The 26,140-nt window shown below is 37.0% G+C and overlaps 1 long non-coding RNA gene across 4 annotated transcripts; it reads right to left on the bottom strand.

Moving 5' to 3' along the window:
- Positions 1–20,317: 20,317 nt before the first annotated feature.
- Positions 20,318–23,109, bottom strand: LOC149662712 (uncharacterized). Of its 4 annotated transcripts, XR_016368590.1 has the most exons (5): positions 22,534–23,105; positions 22,315–22,423; positions 21,902–22,076; positions 21,741–21,827; positions 20,318–20,833 (listed from the first exon to the last, which is right to left on the bottom strand). It is a non-coding gene; the product is annotated as an uncharacterized LOC149662712 (long non-coding RNA). The 4 variants fall into 4 exon arrangements; XR_016368589.1 differs by having other exon boundaries at positions 21,741–22,076; positions 22,534–23,109; XR_016368588.1 differs by having other exon boundaries at positions 20,318–21,827; positions 22,534–22,975.
- Positions 23,110–26,140: the final 3,031 nt, after the last annotated feature.

Raw genomic sequence — 26,140 nt, 5'->3', positions numbered from 1 at the left:
TAACTTAAGAGCTATAAAATTAGAGAACTAAATAATCTTGCTAACTTGCTTGGGAACTAAATTAAAAAATTACAATACATGAATTTTGGAGAGGACTTGCTGATCTCCAAGTAGCAGCTTGTTGACCTCAAGCTCCAAGGCGTATGACATAAAGAGGTAGACGGTAGATGGGATATCAATGGGCATGAGAGCTAAGGTGTGGACTTATATTTAAAGATTGTCATGGTGTGGATTTAAAGATAGTCATGTTGATTGACTTGAAAATAAAAATCGTCATAGCTTGGAACGTGGAGAAGTATATGATCATGATGGACTAGATAATCTCTGTAATGGCAACTCAATCATTAGCAGAACAAACTGGAATAAACAACAGGCTTAGTCTATCTCACCTCTTATTGAATAAACAGTTACCACTGGCAACGAGAAGTGACGAAAGCAGAAATGCAGGATATATTACTGACTGACTAAAGAGTACAATAATAGTGGAAGTTGGACTCAAAAAGTAAAAAACAGTCCAAGATGACATTGCCTTGATTGGATATGTCACTTTGAGAAGCACTTGGACAAGTCTATGGTCATGGGGTCATGGTTCTGTATGGACTAGATCTGAAAGCCCTAGAAGACCAAACTACAAAAAAAGAACTTATTAAATCAACAGTTATTGAGTTACCGACGGCAACGAGAAGCGGAGAAAGGACGAAAGCAGAATTGCAGGATATATCTTAAAAAGTTAAAACAGTTCAAGATGACATTGTCTTGAGTTGATATGTCACTTTGGGAAGCACTTGGACAAGCTTATGGTCATGGTTCTGTATGGACTAGATCTGAAAGGTTAACTCAAGACCTAGAAGACCAAACTACAAAAAAAGGACTTAGTCTCACCTCTCATTGAATCAACTTTACCAACGGCAACGAGAAGGGAGTCAGGGACGAAAGCAGAAATGCAGGATATACCTGACTGACTTAAGAGAGCAATAATAATGGAGGTTGGACTTGGAAAGTTAAATAAACAGTCCAAGACGACATTGTCTTGAGTCGATACGTTAATTTGGGAAGCACTTGGGGAAGTTTAAGGACTAGATCTGAAAGGTTAATCAGTTGCACTATAATACCAAACCAAACTAGAAAATATATAGGACTTACCGTCACCCATTAGGCTGTCACACAGTCACAGTTTCACAGACTAGCGAAAAGACCAAGGTCCGAGACCCCGAGGCCCGAAATTGTTGGTTAATACTTAGCGCGCGGCGCGCGAAGTTGCTAACATTAACAAACGAAGAGCATAAACTTCGCTTAGCTAAGCTAAGGCTTAGAATTGTGATGCACGCCGACCGCTGCCCGGCTGCAGCGGTTCTTCCCGGTTCCCGTCAGTCCGTCACTCGGACTCGCACCGCCTAACTAAAGCTCGGGCTCTGTGTTACCTATCTCGCTGACTGAGTCGTCTCTGACTCTGACAATGACTGAGTCTCTGTCTCTGATTCTTACACTCCTCAATGCTATACTCAAACGAAAACAAGTCTACTCAATACTCATACTTATGGTCTGAACTCTGAGTAACCAACTATCCATACTACCATAGCCGGCCGCGGCATTAGCCGCCTTTATTTATTATTGCCTACTCGCGGTGGTGGCGCTGCCTGGCCTGCCAGGCTGCTAGCCCACTGCCCCAGAGCGACGCTTAACGATAACGACTAAATGGGTAAAAATTACTCGATACCTGGAATATTTCGATAGTACTCGAGTATGGTATCGAAACAAAAATCCGGTATTCGATGCCAGTATCGGAAGACTGAAATACTCGATACTAATTTGGTATCGAGTAGTATCGGACAGCTCTATAAAAGCGACGAATTTAGAATTAACATTTAAAATATTTGAGACGATTGTTCGAAAATATCGAAAATCATGGCATAATGGAATTTTTCTCGACGAACCAGCAGGGTGGATAAGAGTTGGATCTTTCTTACCACGCTCATTTAGAAAACATCAGGCAAAATGGACTGAAAAAGAGTCGGGGGAAAGTTAATCTATCCGAAAATCTATATCTTATTTCTGTTTCTATTTGTATTTTTTTTTTCTTAAGGTGGAGAATATCCCGTTGCCGGTGGACGGCGGCGGGAAATGGTGGACATCCTAATTTTCTTAGGGCTTGAAGTAGCCCTTCCATTAGCAGTGGTCACCCAATCTCCCATTTTGACGTTAGATCTACCATCCTTCCAACCCATCCCATGTGCCGTGCTGTCTCTGCCGCCCCCCCCCACACACGAAATCTGGGGTGTCGAGACTATAACCGAACGAACCTTCGTTTGTCCCTAAATTAGGTTCCGCCAGCCAGAGGAAAAGACCTCAGCCTACAGGTTCAGAGAGATCTTAAAAGAAAAGGAGGGTGAAGCCCATCATCGAGACCGAAAAGTTACAAAAACAAATCAATCTCGATGAGATAATGACCCAGAAATTGGCAGATCCTAAAGAGAATTTCGTTTCATTTATATACTAAACAATAAAAAAAAAATAAAATACGTTCACTCTCCCTTTTCATTTATCTACTAAACACACTTATCTTCAAAGATAAGAGAGAATGAAAGTTTCAAAGGAGTTCGAGGAGTCAGTTCACCCTGCCATTTCATTTTTTGACTAAGCAGACATTTAACGCCCCAAATAGCCAGTGCGAGATTTCAATAGTCTCAAAGTGTTTCGAGGTGAAGTCAGTTTATAAAACCCCGAAATATTCCTCATTATTATTACACCCTCCATAAACGTAGTAGTATTTCATAAAATTGGTGTAAATGTTTCTGTGTAACACCTGTGATAAGCGGTATAAGAGTGAAAACACGTATGCAAGCAGCATGACGACTTTAAATGCCACAATTGTGCTCGGAAATTTAAGATAAAATGTTCGTTGGAAAGACACATCCGCGAACAGCATGGCAATACTAAATATTCGTGTGTTAGGTGCGGGAGAAGTTTCGCGGGCGAAAGTCGTGTTAACCGTCATTCCCAGATACACAGTCGAAATCCGTTACCATCACCTCAAAGGTTTTCCGTCTCTACCCAACCTTAACAATGCCGAGATGTTAGCTCTGGGTGATGCCGTTCTTAGCACTAGATATACCCCGCCAGATATTCACACCGACTCCGAACTCTTTAATGCCCCTCTAATCCTCAGTTTAATTATTTGACCTATCAAATGTTTAAGAGAAAGGGGATAAAGTGGAATATATTGATTCGAGCACGTTATACTAAAGTCTTGGACGATGGTATAGAAGTTGAACACACCCCATACATCCGAAGCACAACTTAAACTTAACGAACACGTTTTGTTAGGTTTCAATACTACATTTATTTTATCAGCTATCAACGATTTTAGTACATTTTATTCTCCTTGTAGAGCCGAATGCTCAAACCTAACTGCATATTTTTTAATAGAAAGTATAATGCACATGTGTAATGATTTTAAAACGATGCCGATATTTCATAATGAAATATTTCTACTTAAGGTATTTTGGTGAAAAAACTAAGATAAGAATTATTTTCAAATATTAAATGTTTTATAAGCATGGCATCCCATTGTTCTAGGATTCTTTTTACAACCGTTTCCAAAGACAGCCATCTTGTTTGACATGGTCGAAGTATTTTCTGGGGCTCTATTTTTACGAATTCCTGGAATTCTTTGAATCCGGAAATTCTTTTTGCGCTAACGCTAAAATACGAATAAATGTCTCAAGAGAGATCTTCGATTGTGCGCGGCAATGTCTCGCAGGCTGACGAAGCACACAGATTGAATGAATGGCAGACGCAACCCATGACGTATAAATTAGGACAACGCTCTTTTAAAAGAGCTTGAACGCCACTTATGCTCCCCGTCATTACAGATGCATTATCTGCAGCAAATGCGATCAAGTTTTCTAGTGGAAGCCCTAACGCTCTAAAAGTTCAAGAAATTTTTTAAATAACGTTTGTGCGTCTGCTTTAGGAACTTCCACTAGTCCCATGAACGAATCACAAACGCGATTAATTTCCTCGTCAAAATATCTTGCAACAAAAATGTTTCAAGACATTTGAAACGGTCATTCTGAAATGGGTCATTAAATTATTCTTGAATAATTGGTAATTATTAAATTATATTGCTTATCTCTCACATAACTAACAACTGACCCTCCATAAAATTACTAGTAATAAAAGGGAGCTAGTATTTGCCAACCAATATATTCATTGCAAGCGGATTTTATTTACCTAATTATTTTAACCAATTTAATTTTACATGGGTAGTGTGACTGTTCTTTTTTTCAATTTCGAGTTGGGATAGTTTAAAGTCACAAAGCCCAATTTTTAATAATTATTCCTTTGATTTACTTATTCTTTTTTATTTTTGAAGAAGATAGTGGCAATCCATTAACTCCATGGATATTGGTCCCCATAATAGGGCCCGAAGAGGGTACCCCAGAACTTCGGTTTATGTCAGCTTTTTTAAGGCTAAATGTACCATTAAAAGGTGAAATGGATATCTAAAGCAACGCTTTCGGTGTTTGCTAAAGGCTAGGGCTCTCCATTACAATCCGAAATTCGCGGCACATATCATTATGGCATGTGTTGTTTTACATAACATGTGTATGGCGAATGGCCTTTGGGAAGACATTGACGTAGAAAACGACAATGCCCCATATGTGTTAGCGTGTTACTATAGAAGATGGGAATTAAGAAAAATAACAAAACAGAAATTCAACGCTCGTCGTTGGCTCGGAAAACTTCATTCTTTCAATTAACACCTGTTAATTTTTTTATAAATAAGACAAAAATAATACAATAAAGACAACGAAAGTTGGAGAACTTTGACTACACTTATCAAAACTTAACATCCTTCGTAAAGTTTTTATTTAATTTAATCCTTAATAATTTCTTATCACATTATTCAAGCCGGCAATATTTTCCATTTAAATACGGAACTTTGTGTAATAAAATGGTAAGCGCAAAATTACTAGCAACGGTAGTACGTAGACGAAAGCCATTTTAATTTACTCGTGGCCAAGCGTCCGAGTTAGATTTTACCTTCAAGGAAATGGTTAACACCATGCAAGTCATGCACAACATGTACTGTACTTTAATGAAATGGTATGCAGGGAGGGAAGGGGTGTCGTGGAGGTACTTCCGAATGTAGGGAAACTGAAGGAAAAATTCTGCAAATGCGGTGGGGTGATGCAGTTGAGTAATATAAGAAACTTTTATTTATAAATAAAGAGAATGAAAATGTAATAAATATATTGTGTCAGCGTGCACTGCGTTAAGTGCAGCTATGGGACCTGAGAACCTCCACTGAGAACCGAGGGGGGGAGGAGATGTTTCTAAACCTTTTCGTGGAATCGATGGATGTAACAACATCGACCCCATCCGGAGTTCCTGTTGCACCTCCCCAACCTCAGGAATTCCCAGTCACCGTACCATCCATGGCACCACCACCAACTCAGCCGCCACCCCTAAGACGGTCTAGGGGTCAAAAGAGACCAAGATTGAAACAACCAACGGAGGACTCTAGACCGTCCCTAGAGGATGGATTGGTGGACGGTGACGGTATTTTAAGTTTATTTTGAAGAAAAATGAAATAAAAAGAACAATTTAAGATAATAAAATATTTTCCCAATTGGATAAAAAATTACTACTTATTTCTTTGCTAGAGGCGAAGCATACATTTTCTTTTCTTATTTAATTGCTGTTAAATATGCAAAGTTATCATAATTTTATTTAACATAGTATTATTGCAATAGGTATTAGACATTACTAACAGGAAATAAACTACAGATAAACCGCAGACGAAGCCCTAAAAACTGGCTTTGTTTAACATAACTACAAAGTAAGACAATTTTGAAGAATACTACCTGCACCCTGAAATATAATAAAATATATACCAAATGAAAGCTCACACCTTACTCTATTCATTGCACATCATTATAATAAGAGCAAAAGATAATTAACGGTAGTAATTAGTAATATACATAAAGCAGTGCCTATGGCTTTGCCGGGACCCGTTTATATACAAAACGAAAACGCGCATGCGCGAGAGAAAATTAGACATAAACATAACCTCAAAAACAAGAAGTTGCAACGACCCGGTTGCCGAGACGTTGTAGCCGCTACGGCGTGGAACCAGCCTCAGCAAGTACTCGATGTTCGTTGGTCGAGATCACCGAAGATGGGACGAGAACTTTCCATTTATTCAGTTCGCCATCAACTCGACTACACATACAACAACAGGAAGAACTCCTTTCTACCTGAACATGGGTAATGAACCGAGATTTCCCTGGGACTTAGACGTGGGTATGCCAGTAGCGGACTTTGTTGAAAGGTCCGCATCGCTCTCGGCTTTAGTGAAGCAACTTGCTTTGTCTAAAGAGCTTGCCAAGAAAGCGCAAGCACACCAGAAACGCTACTATGATCAAAGGCGGGAAGGGATTGATTTTCCCGTTGGTGCGCTTGTCTGGAAGGAGACGCATCCCTTGTCTCAAGCGGCACGTGATGTCGCCGCTAAGTTATGTCCCAAATGGGATGGTCCCTACAAAATCGCGAAGAAGCTAGACCGCTTGCGATATCAACTAGAAGACCCAGAGACTGGAGAAAAGAAAGGAATAGAGAATATCGCTCATTTAAAGCTGCATTGGTCGAATTAAGATGTCTGCCAACCTGACGGAAGCCAGTCATCCTCAACGTCAAGTAGTTCATCTGCAAGTTCTACCTCGTCACAGTCCATACCTGTACTTCAGGACGCTGGAGTCAGTACTGGTGACGAACGTCGTGAGACTCGACGAGAACGAAGACAACGACTGTTGAGAGACCAAGAAGCTTAGACCGAGTCGTCTGGAGAAAACCTCATCTTCATCCAATGATGATGATGGATCCTCTTATGTTCCTTCGGAAGAAGTACCAGGGGTGCTATTCTACTCCGATCCTTAAGAAAACGTTCCTTAGACGCTAAGGAGAAAACTTAAGGATCGCGTACGGATCGAACCCATTTTTACTCGAAATTCGTATTCTACTCCTTACCCGAGAGTCAATCTTTAACCTGTCCTTAGCGTAAGGAGAGAAAATAATCCTTACCTCTCTCCTCTCAACTTCCGGACGCGCTAGCGAATGAGAGAAGCTCTCAAGCCTTTATTTACATCACGTGGTCATAGCATTTTTTGTCGTCTGTCTCCGACTTTATTTATCACTAAACCTTGGTGTACTTTCTTGTTAGAAGTTTGTTTTATTGCTAAATTTGATATTGTTAAATTGTTTTGAATAATGGCTAAAAGATCGGGTAGAGTTAGTGATCGGCAACGTGAAATTATGCTTGATTTTATGGAAAGTAATGAAGGGTTTGTAACGAGTAGACTAACTGCGGACTTCACAAAAAAAAGATTTAGACAAGTTATGGGACAATTTAACACTTCGACTAAATAGTGAAGGGAGTGGCCCAGTAAAAGATGTTAAAAAATGGAAAAAGGTATTTGAATATTTTATTTAAGAATTAATAACATGGAGACCTAAGAGATTTCATTCCTAGTGTTGGCAAAGTTGGAAATCTGAAACCAAATCTAAAGCTGCGACTGGAAAGAGGCAGAAGAACATAACTGGTGGTGGAGATAGGCCTGATGATATTGATCTTACACCACTAGAAAAAAGGTCTTAAGCATTATAGGGATCGTAGCTGTGGAAGGGAACATTGAATTGAATGAAGCGTTTTTTACTGCCAACACAGAGGTTAGTTTGTTTCTCAAGAAATTGTTTTATGATTTAAGTTATTTAACTGCGAATATTTCAGCTACAAAAGAGCCAAGAAAGAGATGTTGCATGGTGTTCGCTCAGTAAAGAATCGCAAGTGTTAGTTGAACAAAATGAGTGTATTGCGACGCCAATATCATCAAGTCCCGTCCCCATATTCGTAAGTAATAATGATATTGAATTCACTATTGTGAATTCGATTTGAGATAATTTTTCTGGAAAACGTAAGAACAGACACCAGGCAGGGTGACTGATCCGCAATTAAATGGGTCTACGCTCGTAACTTTTAGTAGGAGGGACCGAAAAGTTAAACATCCTAAAAATAGGAGTTGAGTGTCTTTTTCGCACTAATGATAAAGCTCATTTAAAAAATTAAAGCCTTTACCCTTACAGACTTCTGAGTTGTGCCATTTCATAAAGGCGCCCAAGTTTTTCCTGGTAAAGTACTGACTTCTTCTGTAGGCGGTAAAGTATTTTCTAACACGTAGTTAGTCTCCTCCTGTCTATCAATATCAAACTCGTGATCCACTACGTTGAAAAGGAAATGAGGAAAGTACCCTTTAGCAGCATTAGGGAGGCCGAAAGTAGCTGGAAACTTAGATAAAGCGACGGGAATAAATTGTACGAGTCGAGGAATAATAGATTCGATAGCTTCATTTCTAAAATTCGAGTTCCGTTAATTTTCAATGATTCAGGTACAAATTTCTCGTCTCGGTTAATTATTTCCCTAATTAATAGCTGGTTGTCATTATTGCTGCCAAAATGCGATAATACAATGACTTTCTTCACGTCGAATAAGCTGACTAAGTAGTCTAGGAACGCAGCTATAGGTTTTCCACCAGTGAAACGTTGTTTGCGAGGTCCAAATTGGTTGCATTTAATACAATTAAAATCTAGGGATTTTTCTTCCATACAATCTTCGCAAACAGAGATACTGATGCATAAGATAGCTTGATGTTCATACGCCCCCAACTTTTCCTGACATATTTTTGTTTGTATGCCTTCCACATCAAAGAAAACATACATTAGTTCCGGTATATTACGACGAGGTTTTTTCGAGGGGATAACGCTGGGGTTTTTGTCCTTTATCACTTGAATGTAGCATAAATGATCACTGGGTTGATGTTTTCCACATACTTGACAAAACATCTCCCCACAAGTGTGGTTAGTCTGGCGGGTTGCGAAATCAATTGTTTTAAAACAATTTTTACAAAGGTAGAGCCTCTCACAAAGAGGTTTTTTGTTACCTGCAGGGATCAAATGACTATTGTAACAATCATCACCCCAGAATTTTCGCAAACATGACCCACATGTTTTTTCGCTACCGTGACAAACTGTTGGACGCATCCATTTAAAGCACCAGTCGTTGCAATTCAGACCTGCAATTTACACCTAGGCTTCTCAATGTTATTTGGACATAATCAATTGCTCTGTACTCATTTAACACGTGCTCTGTAATACTACTTATACTGTCAACGGGATCGTCAGTGATGTTTAGAACTAATTCTCTACCGTACATATTAAATTGCCCATAAAATTTTTCGCTCTGTTCCAAGATTTCGCAATAAGGGACATTCTGAATAGGTGAAGGGGGGCAGCCGCCACCCCATTGATCGTACGCATCGGCCTCGGCTTCTTCCGAGTCCACGAGAGACTCCTGTTCACTGGGTAGGTAGTCGGAGAAGTTCAGAGACAGGTACTCAAAAGGGTCATTTTGTTGACATTCCTGATTCAAAAATGTCGCCATCTCTATATCGTATTGTGGGTTGTTGAAATCGGCGATTAAGGTTTCTTCCTGGTTAGTGGGTAGTAATTCATTCCGGCGTCTTTCGATGCGTTCGGCGTAGGAAATATTTAAAGGTCTAGGAATTAAGTTACTTAAGTCGTTTAGTTGGTCAATTGTATCGCAGTCTTCTAGGGACGGTTCTCATGTATTCAATGACATCAAGGAATGTCTGAATTATATTTAAACCTCCATTCATAATAAAAGTGGGTAAACTTGAGGGTACATTAGCAGGATCGATGTCTAAATAGGCACATAGGAAAAAATAAAACTTGCATAATGAAGTTAGGGGCCAAGGCCTATTTACAGCTAATTCATCCAAATTCCAGCGAAGTTATTCGGGATCCATCTTGATGTTACGAGATCTAAAGTACGAATGCGATATTCTGATTTTTTCTCGCGTTATTTTATACTAAATTTCTCTAGGCTTATTAGCAGGGGGGAGGGGGGATGGAAGGTTACCTAAGCTTCTATTGGTCAATGGTACGTTGACCTTCCGGACGTGTTTAAACACGTCTACTATTGTTTGTCAATCAACAATAGGTGACATAAGATTGACAGCCGAGTGATTTTAAAAGGTGGCAGATGGTAACAAAAGGCTAGATTTGGTAGTTCAACAAAAGGATTGTAATAAAAGAGATGATGCGTCATTCCATTAGCGGGGTTTTTGCGACATTACGTGAAGATGTATTGTTAAGAAAGTATTTCTTCAATCAATCAAATATTGACAGGTCTATTAATATAATAGGTCAAGTTTACTATTGTATAATTTATTTACTCGTAAGTCGTTATGGAGTCAAGTACACAAAGGATGTCGAGAATTCGTCAGATCTTGGAGATTAATACCCAAAAACTACTTATTGTATTATTTATTTTATTGATTTTGGGGGTGCTGGAATTCCTTAATCTATGGTTTCAGAACTTTGACATAAAAATACGCCTACAGTCTAACAATGGAAGAGCTAAGGACAATAGATATTTCGCAATAGCTACGTAAGAAATTTAGTATAAAAACCCCTGACTCAATAGAGTAGAGTATCATTATTCGAGAAGACCTTAAACCTGCAAGATGGAAAATAAGAAGCTCCCAAAAGGAAGATAGGTGTAACTAATGAACGTAAAATTAACGGGAGATTCCATATATCTAAAGAGTTGTTTTTAACAACTGGATTCGTGAACGGAACCCTGGATCCTGAGGTTCGTCTATGCCGGAAACAATCAGTAAAAAGCTTCGCCATTTCTACGGAAACCTGCGAAAAGCTGATGCCGCGCTTACCCGTTTTAGCAGGTTGGACTGCCGCCCATGAAGCCAACAATTTTGAAATCGTTTTAAACGATACTTCTAATGAAAAGACAACAGTTGTGGCATACCATAACACATGCCACATTAAAGACTTAATAAAGGAGGACTCTATTGTTTTGACCAGTATGGAAACAGCAGCTCTGAACCGCGTTTCAGGAGCTGTAAAGGAGCATCATGTCAAGATAAATAACCATGCAATTGTGTTTACACACATGGCGGATATCATTATAGAATTTTATAATGATAAGTATGACAATTTATACGGAGACCCAGATCATATATCTTGCTTAGATGACCAACCTGAGAAATTCGACGCTGTGGTGGGGTACTTCATCAACTTTATAACGTCGTACCAGGTCGTGACGAAATTCAACAATGTTCTTCAAGAAGAAAATCTTGAAAATTATTTTCATAATTATAATTTATTTTCTATAATTTCGGGTCAAATAAGATATATAGATCATTTGCCAGACATAGTTAAAGGCTACAATGCCTCTTATCACTCCGTAATAAAAATGGCACCCGATAATGTTTCCCCATCTAACGTTCTGGAAGTCTACAAAAACATTTACAAACCTGAATTGAGTAATAAACCTACTAAAAAAGATGTCAAATTTCGTGTTGGTGATTACGTAAGAATAAGAAAGCTTAAACCAGAATTTTCTAAAGGTTATGAACCTAATTTCTCGACGGAAGTATTTGTCATTTCCTCTATTCTGAGTTTCAGAAAACCAGTGTTATATCGTCTGAAAGATTAGGACGACAAGCATATAAGCGGGTTGTTTTACTCTGATCAGCTCATTCGAACAGTGGAACCCAAACTGTTTAAAGCTGACCGAACACGTATCAATTTTCGCTAAAATTGACGGTTTTTTCGTTCATTTTAGTTGATATCAACTAAATTGAGGATCAATATTGATGGTTGACCGCAGTAGACTCAAGTCTACTGCGGTCGACATCAACTTCGATTGATGAGGCAACTAGCCAATTAGGAAACGTCTAATCACGTGCTTAGATGCTGAGGCAGCAATATGGCGAACTCTTTATGCGCAATAACTCGTAGTTTTGTTTGATATTAGTATAAAAATATGGGGAAAAATGAAAAAGGTATAACCAAGAAGTCCAAGAATGAGTGGAAGGAGCACGAGAAGATAGTTGTAGATTTTTATATGAGTTCATAAATATTGTAGATAAAAAATATAGCGCGTGTTGGATGCCAGCAAGACTTGGCTATTGGATAGTTAGATCTTGTGCTCTATATAAATATTATAAGCTATCCTTTTTCAGTACATATCCAAATGCTTGTAAATAATATCACAATATTTAGATCATATGCCACTTTGGAATCGAAGGTATGAAGGTCATTTTAATAGTTTTAAAACAGCCTACTTTAGGAAACTTAGTTCAATTGCTAGGGCAAGATGGCTAGGACCAGGCGTATACAGGTACCACAAATGATTTAACTTATCTTTATAGTGTGCATGACATATAAAGCCTATTATATTATCGTATGGCCATCTCAACAAACAGCATCAATATTGATAAGGTTGAGGACTGTGTTTTCGCGCTTCTTATCAACGTCAACTACCAATGTGATTGACATTGGCCAAAATGGTTGATACGTGTTCGGTCAGCTTAAGATAGACTCCATACTCAAGAAACGTAAACGTAAAGGGAAATTAGAATATTTTGTATCGTTTATCGGTTTACCTAAATCACAGAACTCTTGGGTAACAGCCGAAAATGTCGAGAAAATCTGAATTCTATTTAACGCTACCTAGCGATGCTAGTATGGACATCTACCCTAATAACACTATGGGTAGCTACATCACTAAACTACCGGATCCTATTAATTTACAAGGACAGTGGGAAATTTCGTTAGTAGAGATAATATATACAAACAGCTTCTACAATGTAATATACAAAACCAATAAGAGAAAAACACCTGAAGATCCATTGGATGAAGGTAACTTTAAAAAACCTAAAAACACCAAGTCATGTGACTTAAAATACCAGGTTGAACGAAAAGATGGAAAGCTGACCAGATACGAAATCTATCAGTTGCATAATATACCGGCTGGTCATTACAAATCACTAAACCACGTTGTGGAAACTATCAATACTTCCAAAGTATGCGAAAAAACAGCTTCTTTATTTCATATTAATGAAACGACGGGACATGTAAAACTAAAAACCGATGCCTCTGGTGATACAAAAATTATCTTCAAGACCCACAAATCATTAGCCGACATCTTGAGGTACAAAGACCATCTCAATATACAAGGTTTGAGCGATAGACCTGCCAGGCTAAACTACCACGTACCATCTCAATTATATATTTATTGCGACCTGGTAGAGGGGGAAATTGTCGGTAACATCTACGCCCCCCTCTTACGTATTATACCCATCGAAGACAAGAAACACGGGGATACCGTGTGCCTTACTTTTGTCTCACCCCATTACGTCCCTTTGTCAAAACATTATATTAGCGAGATTGGCATTTATATAAAGGATCACATGGGTGAACCGGCTTTATTTCAGTTTGGACTGTTGCACTGTAAAGTTCATTTAAGATGCGCAAGTCAAACGCGTTAGATAACAAAAGATGTGTCTACACGGATTATTATACTCAACAAGCGATGTCAGGCGGTGGTCTGACTTTTTACGTCGGCAAACAGGGACAACACGGACACGGACAAAATGGACATGGCATAGGGTCCTTCTTGAAATCTTTCGGAAGATACGTATCACCTTTCTTAATTAAAGGGGCAAAGTTCCTTGGTAAACAGCTTCTGGGCACATCTTCAGAGATTATAAACGATGTCGCCTCTGGAAAGGATCTGAAAACTTCCGCTAAAAGAAGGTTCATCGAAACGTTGGATAATGTACAACAACAATACGGTAGAGGGGGTGCCAAACAAAAGAAAAGACTAGCTAAAAAGAAAAATTACCAAAGAGAAAGAAATCTATAAAACAAACCAACACAAACAAATTTAAATCAGATAAACGTAAACTTTCATTCAAAACGGTTCGCGATATTTTCTCTCCCTAAAAATGACTGAAGCTTGCAGCACGGGTTTCGATATTTTCGCCACCCCTCCCCTTCAAACGGCCATCGAAAATTCCAAATGGGTTCCGTATCAACCTTTGACTTCCTTGAAAGGTGACCAACCTATTGAATTTGAAGTAACGTCTAGCGGTAGCGAATACTAGGATACAGCCTTAACAATGCTGTACACCAGAACTAAAATTGTAAATGATGATGGAACCGCTTTAACAGCCACTGACGAGGTTGGACCCGTAAATAATTTCCAACACAGTCAATTTGAGCGTGTCGATTTGGAGCTGGGCGATTGCGCAACAACACCCGCTGCTAGTAACTACGCGTACACGGCTTTGCTTTCGGCTCTGACGTCATACGGTCCGGCGGCTAAAGAATCTCATTTGGGGGCTTCTTTGTTTTACAAAGATACAAGTGGAAGCATGGATTCGCTTACAGAAAATATGGGTTTTGTTAAACGACAGAAACTTACAGCATTATCCGAGGAAGTTGAGATGTATTCCAGCCTTTACGTAGACATGTTTAATATTCCTCGATATCTGATAAACGGCGTTTCTATGAAATTAAAATTACACAGAAGCAAACCTAATTTTTGTCTTATGGGTAAACTTCCCGCGGCAGGCACTGGTTATAAACCCGCCATCGTGGAAGCCATATTATACGTCCTAAAGTTGCAATTAGCCCCTAAAATTCTAATTGCTCATGAACAAGCCTTAAGTATTAAACCAGCCCAATATAGTTACACTAGAACGGAAACTAAAATATTTACAATTTCGCCTAATATCTTAAACACATCAATCGGAAACATCTACCTGGGTACCCAGCCCTCAAGGATTACAGTAGCTATTGTAAAGCATACTGCTTACAATGGAACATTGGATAGTAACCCATGAGACTTTGGACATTGGAATGTCAATCATCTAGCAGCATTCATCAATTCCGAACAATACCCATCCAGAGCCTTAAGACCCAACTAGAGTAAAAAGCAATTTGTCCGAAGCTATTACACTTTATTTTCGGGGTCAAACTGCCACTACAATGACAAGGGGAACAATATCTCTATGGACGACTTTGCCTCGGGTTACGCCATTTACTGTTTAGACTTAACACCTGATGGTTACGCGAGTCATTCAAATCATTGGAGTCCCACGAAGCAAGGACAATTAAGATTAGAATTGGGATTTGAAAAACCCACACCCACTACTCTTAGTTGTATCGTATTAGCCGAATTCCAGGCTTTGTTACAAATAGATAAAAATAGAAACGTGTCAATCGTTTGTTAAACAAATAATGAACGCCGATCAGATAACACGCTTTCTACGATTCACGCCACATTTCCTAGGTGTTTACCCAAGTGATTTATTTCCCGAAAAAATTGACAAGTTTCCTTCATCCATTATAATAAATTTAGACAATCACTATAAAGACGGGTCCCACTGGGTAAGCATTTACTTTGATGGAAACAGAAGGGGTTATTATTTTGACTCACTGGCTTTAGGGAACTTTCTCCCCTCGATTAAAGAATTTGTTAAAAGAAATTCAAGAAAATGGTCCTTTAACAAAAGAAGACTTCAAAACTTGTCAAGTTCGACATGCGGACTATATTGTATTATGTATATAATACAAAGAACAAAAAGAAAGAGCCACAAATCATTCATGAGACAGTTTGGACGAGATTGCTTGAAAAATGACGTCATTGTTACAAACATGTTGAAGCGCGCCCGTAAAGATTAACTTAATCCTTTTGTTAGAAAATACTCTTTGTAATCTCTTTTGTATTTTTAAAAAAAAATGTGTCACCTTTTTTTAATACTGTTTTCTTTTATTTCATATATTAAGGAAAGGGGGGGGGGTAAAAAAGGGGGGTAGTAAATTTAAGGGGATATAACTCAGATAATGCTATCATCATATTCATTCAGCATCATGAACTCCGAGCTGCAAAGATATCACTCTTTTTACTCCTGGCCTCAAGATGAAAACTATAAAAAAGCTTTAAGCAGAGGGGGTTTTATTCGTTACATACCGATGATCTAGTACAATGTTTCGAATGTAATGGGATTTTGCTAGCGTGGAAAGCGACCGATAATCCTTACGAAGAACATTTAAAACATTTCCCTTAGTGTAATTTTATCCAAGGTGGGCCTACTAAAAACATACCCTTTACCATTGACGAAACCGAGACGTACACCAAAAATATAAAAGTCAAGACCGACGAAAAAACGCCTGAAAAACCTCAAGAAAACACGGAAGAAACTTATCATACCTTTAAAGTCAAAACTAAAGATCTCGAAAGATTAGTTTTGGAACTCTACGTTAGAAAACAACTTAACGCCTTGAATATCAAAGAAAAAGAAGGAATTATTTTAGATTAAATCAAATACATTTTAAAATGAAAATTGAAAAAATATCTTTTTTATTAGAACCTATACTTTTAAAGAAAATAAAATAACTTTTTTACTTTATATTATGGTCTTTATTCCTACAAAACCATCTTTTGTTATAAGCCTATACAATCAATCAAATACTGACAGGTAAAAAGAGGAGATCGGGAAAACCCGACTCCTCCCCCTTGAGTGGCCGCCATCTTGAATTACTCCATACTGGCTGCACCCTCTCTTACAACGATCTTAGCTAAAGAAACACACTACTATAAACGTAAGATTACCGAAAGTGTCTACATTAAAAAATTTAAACCTAACTTTTAACTTAGAGGCAGGTTATGTACTTAATAATAATTGGAATGTGGACAAACTTATAAAAAATAATAGATAAATAATATAATTATACATTGTTAGTAATTAAAAAAAAACACGCGGCACCCTTATGGTATTCCCTCTAGCGACCAAATGTTATACTTCCCCTTAAAAAATTTCTAAAAAATAACCTAGAGTAGAGTAGTATATTAACATGAACGAAATTAAGTTCAACAGACTGAATGACGAGCCGCGGCCCGAAACGTCTCTAAGAAATTTTAAATGTTTTAATAAAATCACGTTGGATATCTCCGTAAACGAAAGTTTTTAATTCATTTATATCTTAAATAACCGTGACAAAAATAACTATGAGTAACCTTTTTTATAGTAAGCATGTGCTTTAATATTATATTTTTTTAAGGTATAAAAAAAGGGAAGGGGAGTTTGTTAAATTACTCCTAATATACTTAAAGATGCTTTTTAAAAGGGTAGTGATTTGCTATTGTAGAATCTTCAGTTTAGTTCAGAGAGTTAATGAGGTGCCTTGTATTTCGTTAGTGACATCTCCAATCCAGTTGATTTTAGGTTTTTACCTCTCCGAGTGACGTATGTCACGGAGAGGTTCTAATTTCGACGTGTCTGTGTGTCTGTGTGTCTGTCCGTTGTTACACCCACGTGACCGCGTTCGCAGTTTGCAAATCGGAGCAAACGTGTATTCAATTTCCAGACCGCATATACAGTCCCGGAAATTGTATTCCACTTACAGGCTATTACTCCATTGCCTGTCTAACAACTCTGTTCATTTGTCCACCCCACATGGACACCAGTCTGAACTTACTGGCTTCTAAACACCACCATCTTCTAGTCTTTCGCCCATTCCACATGGACACCAGTTTGTACTTACTGGGTTCTAAACACCACCATCTTCTAGTCTTTCGCCCATTCCACATGGACACCAGTCTGTACTTACTGGCTTCTAAACACCACCACCTTCTAGTCTTTGTCCATTCCACATGGACACCACCAGTCTGTACACCTGGCTTCTAACACCACCATCTTCTGGTCTTTGTTTTTGTCCATCCCACATGGACACCAGTTTGTACACCTGGCTTCTAACACCAGCATCTTCTGGTCTTTGTTTTTGTCCATCCCACATGGTCACCAGTCTGTACACCTGGCTTCTAACACCACCATCTTCTGGTCTTTGTTTTTGTCCGTCCCACATGGACACCAGTCTGTACACCTGGCTTCTAACACCACCATCATCCTTAAGGTTAAGACATACGCGGCGATCGGCTAGGGTTACGAGAAACGTCTAGCCTTCCATTGGAGGGGTCTTCCTCCAAGGTTCACGCAATTGCGGTTGTTCTTGCTTTTAACTGTAGTTCGACACCCTTATATACTACCTATTTTAGTAAGGTGAAGCAACCGGCGTATGCTTCATTTCAAACGCCAATATTAGTCAAGTCTCTCAAGAATGTTTAATTGTTCTTTATCAAAACGATGTAACGCTCAATAAGGCGAACAACTAACGAAGAAAATATTAAATATTAATTATATGTATTTTAATATTTAAGATAATCTCTTTTCTCAATTCAAAATTAATACGGAAAGAGTTTAAAAGTAGTCTATTTTTTTGTCTGTGTGTGTCTGTCCGTTGTCACACTAGTGCGCCGAGTTAGCAGTTCGCGTTGTTTTGATGTGTTAAGAAATCCTACAGAACCTTAATATTCACTTTTTCCATAATATAAAGTGAATATGTGGAATTCTTTTTCGTAATTATGATGCATTTAGTACTTTTGTAGCTTTAAAGCTCTGTTTCATTTTGATATTCCAAGGATGTTTTTTAATATTATTATTTGAAATGGCTGTTTATATATTACTTAAGCTATACTAATCTGTGTATAGAATAATCCTTGGTTTAGTTATTTCAAGAAGAAAGCCAAGGCCTGGATTCTATCGGGTAAATCAAGTTTGATCCGCAATAGGCTTAGTGAACCAAAGAGTAAATAATTGAGACCTGAGGTGGAGTAAACTTTGGGTTTTGATTATCGTGTCTGTAATGAAGGGACATTAACGGTTCAGAGTGAACCGAAAGTTAAATACACGTTTAAATAATCAGATTTAGATTTTATAATAGAAGAAAGCATCATGGTAGCAATTAGATCAGTGAAAGGGATAATCGTTATCGGGTTTGTGGTATGCATCAGAGAATAAAATTTAACATAGAACTTATATTATTTGTAATAAATGATTTGAAACCTAGGATTAGCGGATGATTATATATTTTGACAATGTAGAGAAAACTATTCAATGACTTAAGCCTCGTTAGACAAAACAAAGCGAGAAAATGTTGCTCTAGTATTTCGATATTGAGTCGTATACTAGTCTTTTCCCCTACTCGGAGAGGTCATATTTTGGTTTTCCCAACTTGTTTTCTATATTTATTACTATTGAACTCAGATGGCGTTGGTAGTTAATGTCATTAATTGTAGTTTTTTACGATTGAACAGCCATTTCGTTATCCCTTGAAGTTAAGAAAAGGTTTTTTCAGTCATTTCATTATCCCTTGACGTTAAGAAACGGTTTCACAGGCATTTTGGTATCTCTAAAAAAGATTAATTTCGCCATCCTTATTCAATTTTTTTTTGATTAATTTAAATAAATTAACGTTCTGTTCTCATTAATCCATTTTAATAATTAATCAAAAATGTCTTGATTAGAATCAAGACCTAAAAAGTATCGATAAGACTGAGGTTATCACTTGACTGAAGGATCAGATATTAATTTTTCTTTTTTATTCAAACTTAAAGGCATGCTTAAGAAAATACAACGTTCCATTACCGTTTTCTGTAGAAATAACTTATTTTACTGGTAATCAATTTCAAAAATGTACTTATCTCGGGTTTTCGGGCACAATTCCATTCCCCCAAAACATTTTATCATTACATTAATTTCTTTTGAGATAGTACGTGTATGACATTGAGTTTTAAAAGGTTCCCCCCTTTTGTGCCCGGCATGCTTCGCAGTGGAACATTTTAAAACAATGGCGGAAAATTCAGTAGGTACAGTAAGATTTTTACTCGTGGTTATGCTACTCCCCTATTTCTCTCTCTAGTTTCTAACAATGGTTAGAGAATATTCAGTGCCGCAGGTCGCACATGATGATATTTCAACTACAGCTTACATCAATTCTTCCTGGTCGTACTATTAGCGGGTTAAGCACTATTTTGTTCAGGACATGTCTCGGAAGGGTGCCTGTTGTAACTTTTGAAACTTTCAAAGGTTTTGGTCATGGCTAAACAGACCGCTATTTTAGTTTTCTATTGTTTTAAAGCTTATTTTGACATGTTAACTCGCAAAAGTAATTAATGTAATGATAAAATGTTTTGGGGGAATGGAATTGTGCCCGAAAACCCGAGATAAGTACATTTTTGAAATTGATTACCAGTAAAATAAGTTATTTCTACAGAAAACGGTAATGGAACGTTGTATTTTCTTAAGCATGCCTTTAAGTTTGAATAAAAAAGAAAAATTAATATCTGATCCTTCAGTCAAGTGATAACCTCAGTCTTATCGATACTTTTTAGGTCTTGATTCTAATCAAGACATTTTTGATTAATATCTGCTCCTTCAGTCTTCATTTTAATTAAGATTGTTAAGAAACTGTTTTACATTTTCAAATTCTGCACATAAGCAGAAACATATATAAAGGGGATCATAACTTTAGCTCAATCAGACATTTATTTATAATGATACTTCCAAAAAAACCTAAATCATAAAAAGTTTGCATTGTTATTATAATTAACGTAATACAATTTTTTACCCCATTAAAAATTCCACAAATAGGACAAAATTGACAATTTTACACAATTTTTAAAAATTCTGCTTTATGTCCGTTTGATCTTTAGCTCAAAATTTTCATAAGCCCAATATGAAATTCAGATATCCTTAAAACTTTACAAAGGCGATCCGAGATTGTCAATTTCAAACTTTTTTGTAACATTAACTAACGTCTGTTTGATATTAAGCTTAAAACCTTCTTAAACACAATAATCAGGTCTACCCTAAACGTCCACAAAGATGATCCAAGATTGTTAATACGCCTAAAAAGTGCCCTCTTCAAAATATTTAGCAGGGGAAAAGAGATTTGGGGATTATTCAGCTATTTCATGTACATTGTTTTTCTTCTATGTAACTTGTAATCTTGTCCACTTGGAGCTGTATGGCTATTTATAGCCCTAGCTCGTCAATAATAAAACTAGAAAAAAAAAAAGAGAGCGTGATCGAGTGGGCTATGCTAGTGGGTATTTGAAATCTCGTGGATTGGGACTCCGGGCATAGCCCACCCCATCACGCACTCGACAACGCAAGGCAACTCGCGCTATAGCGGATGCAGCTTGCGTTCTTTAGCAGACGACATGCTCTAGTCAATGGTCACGGACCAGTTTATTTATTCCAAGTCAGGAGGGTCGCTGGCCTAATGTCCAGTTCAAAAAAAATCCTTTATTTCCCACCCTGACTCGCGCTATAGCGCAAGCAGCTTGCGACGTGTTGCGCGTGATCGAGTAGGCTATGCTCCGGGAAAAAGAAATCTTCACTTCAGTCGGGAGTCCTGGGACTCCTAACAGGCCAAACATAGATGCATATGACAAGGAAACATTTCTCATAAGCGAGAATGGCCAACTTTGTTTTGTAAGAGACAGCCTGGCAGCCCGGTATTTGTTTACCTCTGACTGGCCAAGTCAGCTGTCAAATGTTTATTACTTCTTCTATGCGACTTAAAGTGTGTTACATATTTAACATAAACCAAAATTAATACCATTTGATTAAACAAAATAGTATTATAAACGTCTTTAAAAAAATGCAACCTCAAACAAGCAGAGCTATGTTCGTATATCGGAACCGCAATTGTTTTCACCTTTAAAAGTTAATACAGCCCTTTGAATTTAAATAATTAGAAATGAGAAATGTAACCACTGAACAGTTGTTTACACATTTAACATAAACCAAAATTAATATCATTTAATTAAACATCGCGTTATAAACGACTTTAAAAAACTCAACCTCATATTGCCAGAGCTACGTTGGTATGTTGAAATTTAGAAAGCATATGTTAGAGATTCAATTAACAGCAATGGTTTTTACCTTTAATGTAGAATTTGAATTTAAGTAATGCGAATGTAAAATCTTATTAAATGAAAGAATCTATACAGTTCTGTTTGTCATTATTTCCTTTGAAAAAATATCGCCAACGTTTAGTTAGCGGAGCCACAGGTTTCATCATTAAGTTAAGGTGTAAAATTTACCTCTACAGTTTATTAATGTGTACCAGCTGTCAAATAAGGTGTGCAGTCATTAATTATTTCATTGGAAAATCACCGTTAACGGCAGTGCTATTTCTTGTGTTTAATAATTTACAATGTAAACAAAGATGTTACGTTGGTGGTTCTGTAGTAAGCGTGGTCTTCCATAAAGCATTACCTAATTAAATATTTCAATTATTTGGGTAGAAATGCCATTTTTTAATAATTCAATGGAGATATGGAAATAGCGGTAACGGCTAAAAGCACATGTGTACTAAAGAGCACATTGTTTTCTACCCTGATTTGAGCAAATTAGTTAACGGTATCCTGAATTAACTAGCGCTACTCTTACCCATGTTGACAAGATAAACAAAGCATAAAATCATAGCATAATTGATTTAATTTAAACAAATTACCTAATTAGCGGCTATCGTTGGCCGATGGCACCAGGTGAAACATCTTAAAACGCACGTAACACGGCCAATTGGTCTCTAGTCTCTCTCTACATACAATCAGGCTAATCAGCTGTATTTAAATTTTGACCAAGGCTTAGTGAAATCAGTAAATTTAAAAATTATCGGCTAAATCCTAAATTTAAATTCTTTCGTATTAAATTATAATAAGGTTTAACTTACGAAATTAAAATAAAATGAGGACGAATTAACCCCTTCTTTTATGTGAAAAGTTAAAAAATTCGCCTTAAGCTCGACACAGCCACACGCGTTGTCTAAACAAAAATCTTCGCTCAGTCTTTCTATTAGAGGTAAAACAGCGTAAGTCCAACAGTACGTTTCTCTATGATTTTAGCCAGGACTAAAACACGTAAGTCCAACAGAATAAAAGGTCGTAAGTTTAAGCATGTGCTTAAAAGTACAAAAAGTAATACTTAATATTAATTGTTTTCAATAAAACTTCGAAAGGCACCAGTTTAATGTTCAACCTTTCATTTAAAACCATTTTCAGACCTATCGAATAAATAGTCTTCAAAAAATGCTCGAGTCAATTTGGCCATCACAGCAAACATTTCCCATGTTATTCCTATGGGAAAATTTCCCTTTTTTTGCCAAAATGTCTTAATTTTTTATGGAAATGAAAACCACCCTTAGCAACATTATTTTCTATAAAAAAAACTAATGCAGGGATCTCTTTGAAATTTTAACCACATATTAAGGGTCCGAATTTTAGTTCAGTGGATTTTTTTCAAAACAATTAATACAATACAAAAAAAACTACATCCAAACAAAAAACCCTCCTTATACATTAAGAGCAGTATGAAGTCTTATCTAAGCTTGGATGAGACTGTAATGGATTGGAAAAGTTCGGTACCTAAGCTCGGGACACGTGATTGCGCAATATCGTTTTTATTTCGGTCGTCGTTTAGTGCTGCCATCATGGAGAAGAATTTTAAATTTGAGAAATTATTTCACCTTGTAAATGACGTAGGTTCGGCAATTTGTCTCTAAGCCTTGAACTAAAAATCCTAACTCAGACTTAAATGTTCATCTACATCAAATTCAATAATTTCTTAGTACATACTAAATTGAATTAATATTTTATACCGTTATTAAGTTAATATCTCTTCAAACCTGAGACTGAGACAGTCTCATCCAAGTTAAAACCGTTAACACTTTACTTTTAAAAAAGATATTGTGAAAAAAACAGACGAGTTTTGAAAAAATTCTACAGTAGGTGTCTCTCAAGTCGTACGACCGAACTAAAAACCCCCAAACAGCCCCCCTTCTGTCCCGAGGTGAGGTACCCGCCGCCCGTGTTAGATGTATGCTATATTCCAATCCATTACAGTCTCATCCAAGATCTAAGAGAGCAATCGCTCTCTCAGAATTATTATCCCTGAACTTAAGAAAACGTTTCCTAGTCATTTTGCTATCCTCGAGGGGGTAGACACTTGAAAATTCAGGTGTACAATGTGTCTTGAACTCAATGTACTGTCAAAGCTGAACTCTGAGTTCCGAAGGCTTTGAACTCAGTGCACTGTCAAAGCTGAACTCTTTTGAACTCAGGTGTACACAGAGATCCAAAGTGTCTACCCCCTCGGCTATCCTTTTATCTTACAAATGGTTATCCAGCCATTTCCTTAGCAACACAAATGAATAATTTATTGTAACATAAATGAATCATTAATTACTGTAAATAAATACTAATTTTTATTAAATAATTAATTTCTTGATCAACTTGCGTTAATCAATTTCTTCACAACTTAATGACATTTCGACGAATTTTTAAAGAAAATAACTAAATATTTGCCTTTCTTTAAGTTTCTGCCTGCAAGCATAGCCCACTCGATCCGCGCTCATGGACGCAAGCTGCTCGCGCTATATAATAATAATTGACCAGGTCACGTCGTCTGCTAAATTTAGGAATTGGACAATTAAACTATTAGAGCTACGCAAATCGCGTCAAAGCTAGGAGGGTAACACCCAAATCAAATCGACATGATAGAAGGGGCATATGATAGAGCTGTATATTCATAGTTATATAGATTCATGCTTCTATGCGACTAATTCTAGACATTCTTGAACGAATCATCTTGTGAAAATTTTATAAGGCAGGCTTCTGGCGCTGGGTTTTTTATGAGCCAAATTTGCTTTTAAAATTTAAAAAAATTAATTTCAACCTTTTTTCCTTTCTTCAGAAATTTAATAATGATAGTGTGTTACATATTTATCCAAAATTTATGTTAATTAATTAACACACTGTACATCCCTTTAATTTGTAATTTCGTGCTTGGAAAAGGCTGAATTAAAAATATTGATTTGATGACAGGAATTAGTGATAGTGTGATTGAATCTCGTGCTTGGAAGAGGCTGAATTAAAAATATTGATTTGATGACAGGAATTAGTGATAGTGTGATTGAATCTATCATTTATTTTGCTATCAAAAAACGTATCTTCGTAGCGGTAACCGTTGTCTAGAAAACAGGGAATTAACCCTTCTGCGTAGTTTGAATTAATCTACTTTACACATAAAAATGTATCTAATTTAAACAAAAACGTTCATTCTAAATAGCGGTTATAAATAGTAATTAAAAACGTAACTGTTACCTAATAAAAATGATTGCAAGAGCCGGGATAAAAAACTGGGGTGTTAACAGAGTTTAGTGATCGTGTGATTTAATCTATCAATTATTTTACGACTAATTTAAACGAACAAAATGATCTACGCAGTGTTTACCGTTGGCCGCTTGCACCAGATATAATCTCTGTAGCGTTTATCGTTGGCAATATGGCCATTGTTTATTGTTTTCTTTGGAAACGTTAGAATGAGCGCAAAATAACTAATAATTCAATTGTTACCTAGTACAAATGATTGGAAGGACCTGAATTAAAATTATTGGTTGATTTGGTGACAGGGTTTAGTGATAGTGTGATTGAATCTATCATTTATTTTACCAGTAAAAAACGTATCTTCGTAGCGGTAACCGTTGCCTGATGGCACCAGTCGAGAAACCAGGGAACGAACCCTTGTGCGTAGTTTGCATTGATCTACTTTAAACAACAAAAATTGATTTAATTTAAACAAATTACCTAATTAGCGGCTATCGTTGGCCAATGGCACCAGGTGAAACACCTTAAAACGAACGCAACATGGCCAATTGGTCTCTAGTCTACAATAGTACAATCAGCGTGTCTTGAACTTTTGACCGAGGCTTAGTGAAATCAGTGAATTTAAAAATTATCGGCTAAATCTTAACTTTAAATTCTTTTGTATTAAATTATAATGAAGTTTAACTTACGAGAATAAAATAAAATTGGGACTAATTAACCCCTTCTTTTAGATGAAAAGTGAAAAAATTCGCCTTAAGCTCGCCCATAAACAGAGCGGACGACGCAATTAGTAAACAAAAAACTTCGCTCTATTAGCGGTAAAACAGCGTAAGTCCAACAGTACGTTTCTCTATGATTTTAGCTAGGATTATACCACGTAAGTCCAACAGAATAAAAGGTCGTAAGTTTAAGTATGTGCTTAAAAGTACAAAAAGTAATACTTAATATTAATTGTTTTCAATAAAAATTCGAAAGGCACCAGTTTAATGTTCAACCTTTCATTTAAAACCCTTTTCAGACCTATCGAATAAATACTCTTCAAAAAATGGTCGTGAAACTTTCGCTATTACAGCAAACATTTCCCATGTTATTCCTATAGGAAAATTTCCCTTTTTTTGCCAAAATGTCTGAATTTTTTTATGGAAATGAAAACCACCCTTAGCAACTTTATTTTCT

This window comes from Phalangium opilio, unplaced genomic scaffold (assembly GCF_054372755.1).
Source record: "Phalangium opilio isolate 3A_F unplaced genomic scaffold, DU_Popi_V2 ptg000063l_1, whole genome shotgun sequence".
Taxonomy (NCBI): Eukaryota; Metazoa; Arthropoda; class Arachnida; order Opiliones; family Phalangiidae; genus Phalangium; species Phalangium opilio.
This window is presented reverse-complemented; position numbering and strand designations above follow the sequence as displayed.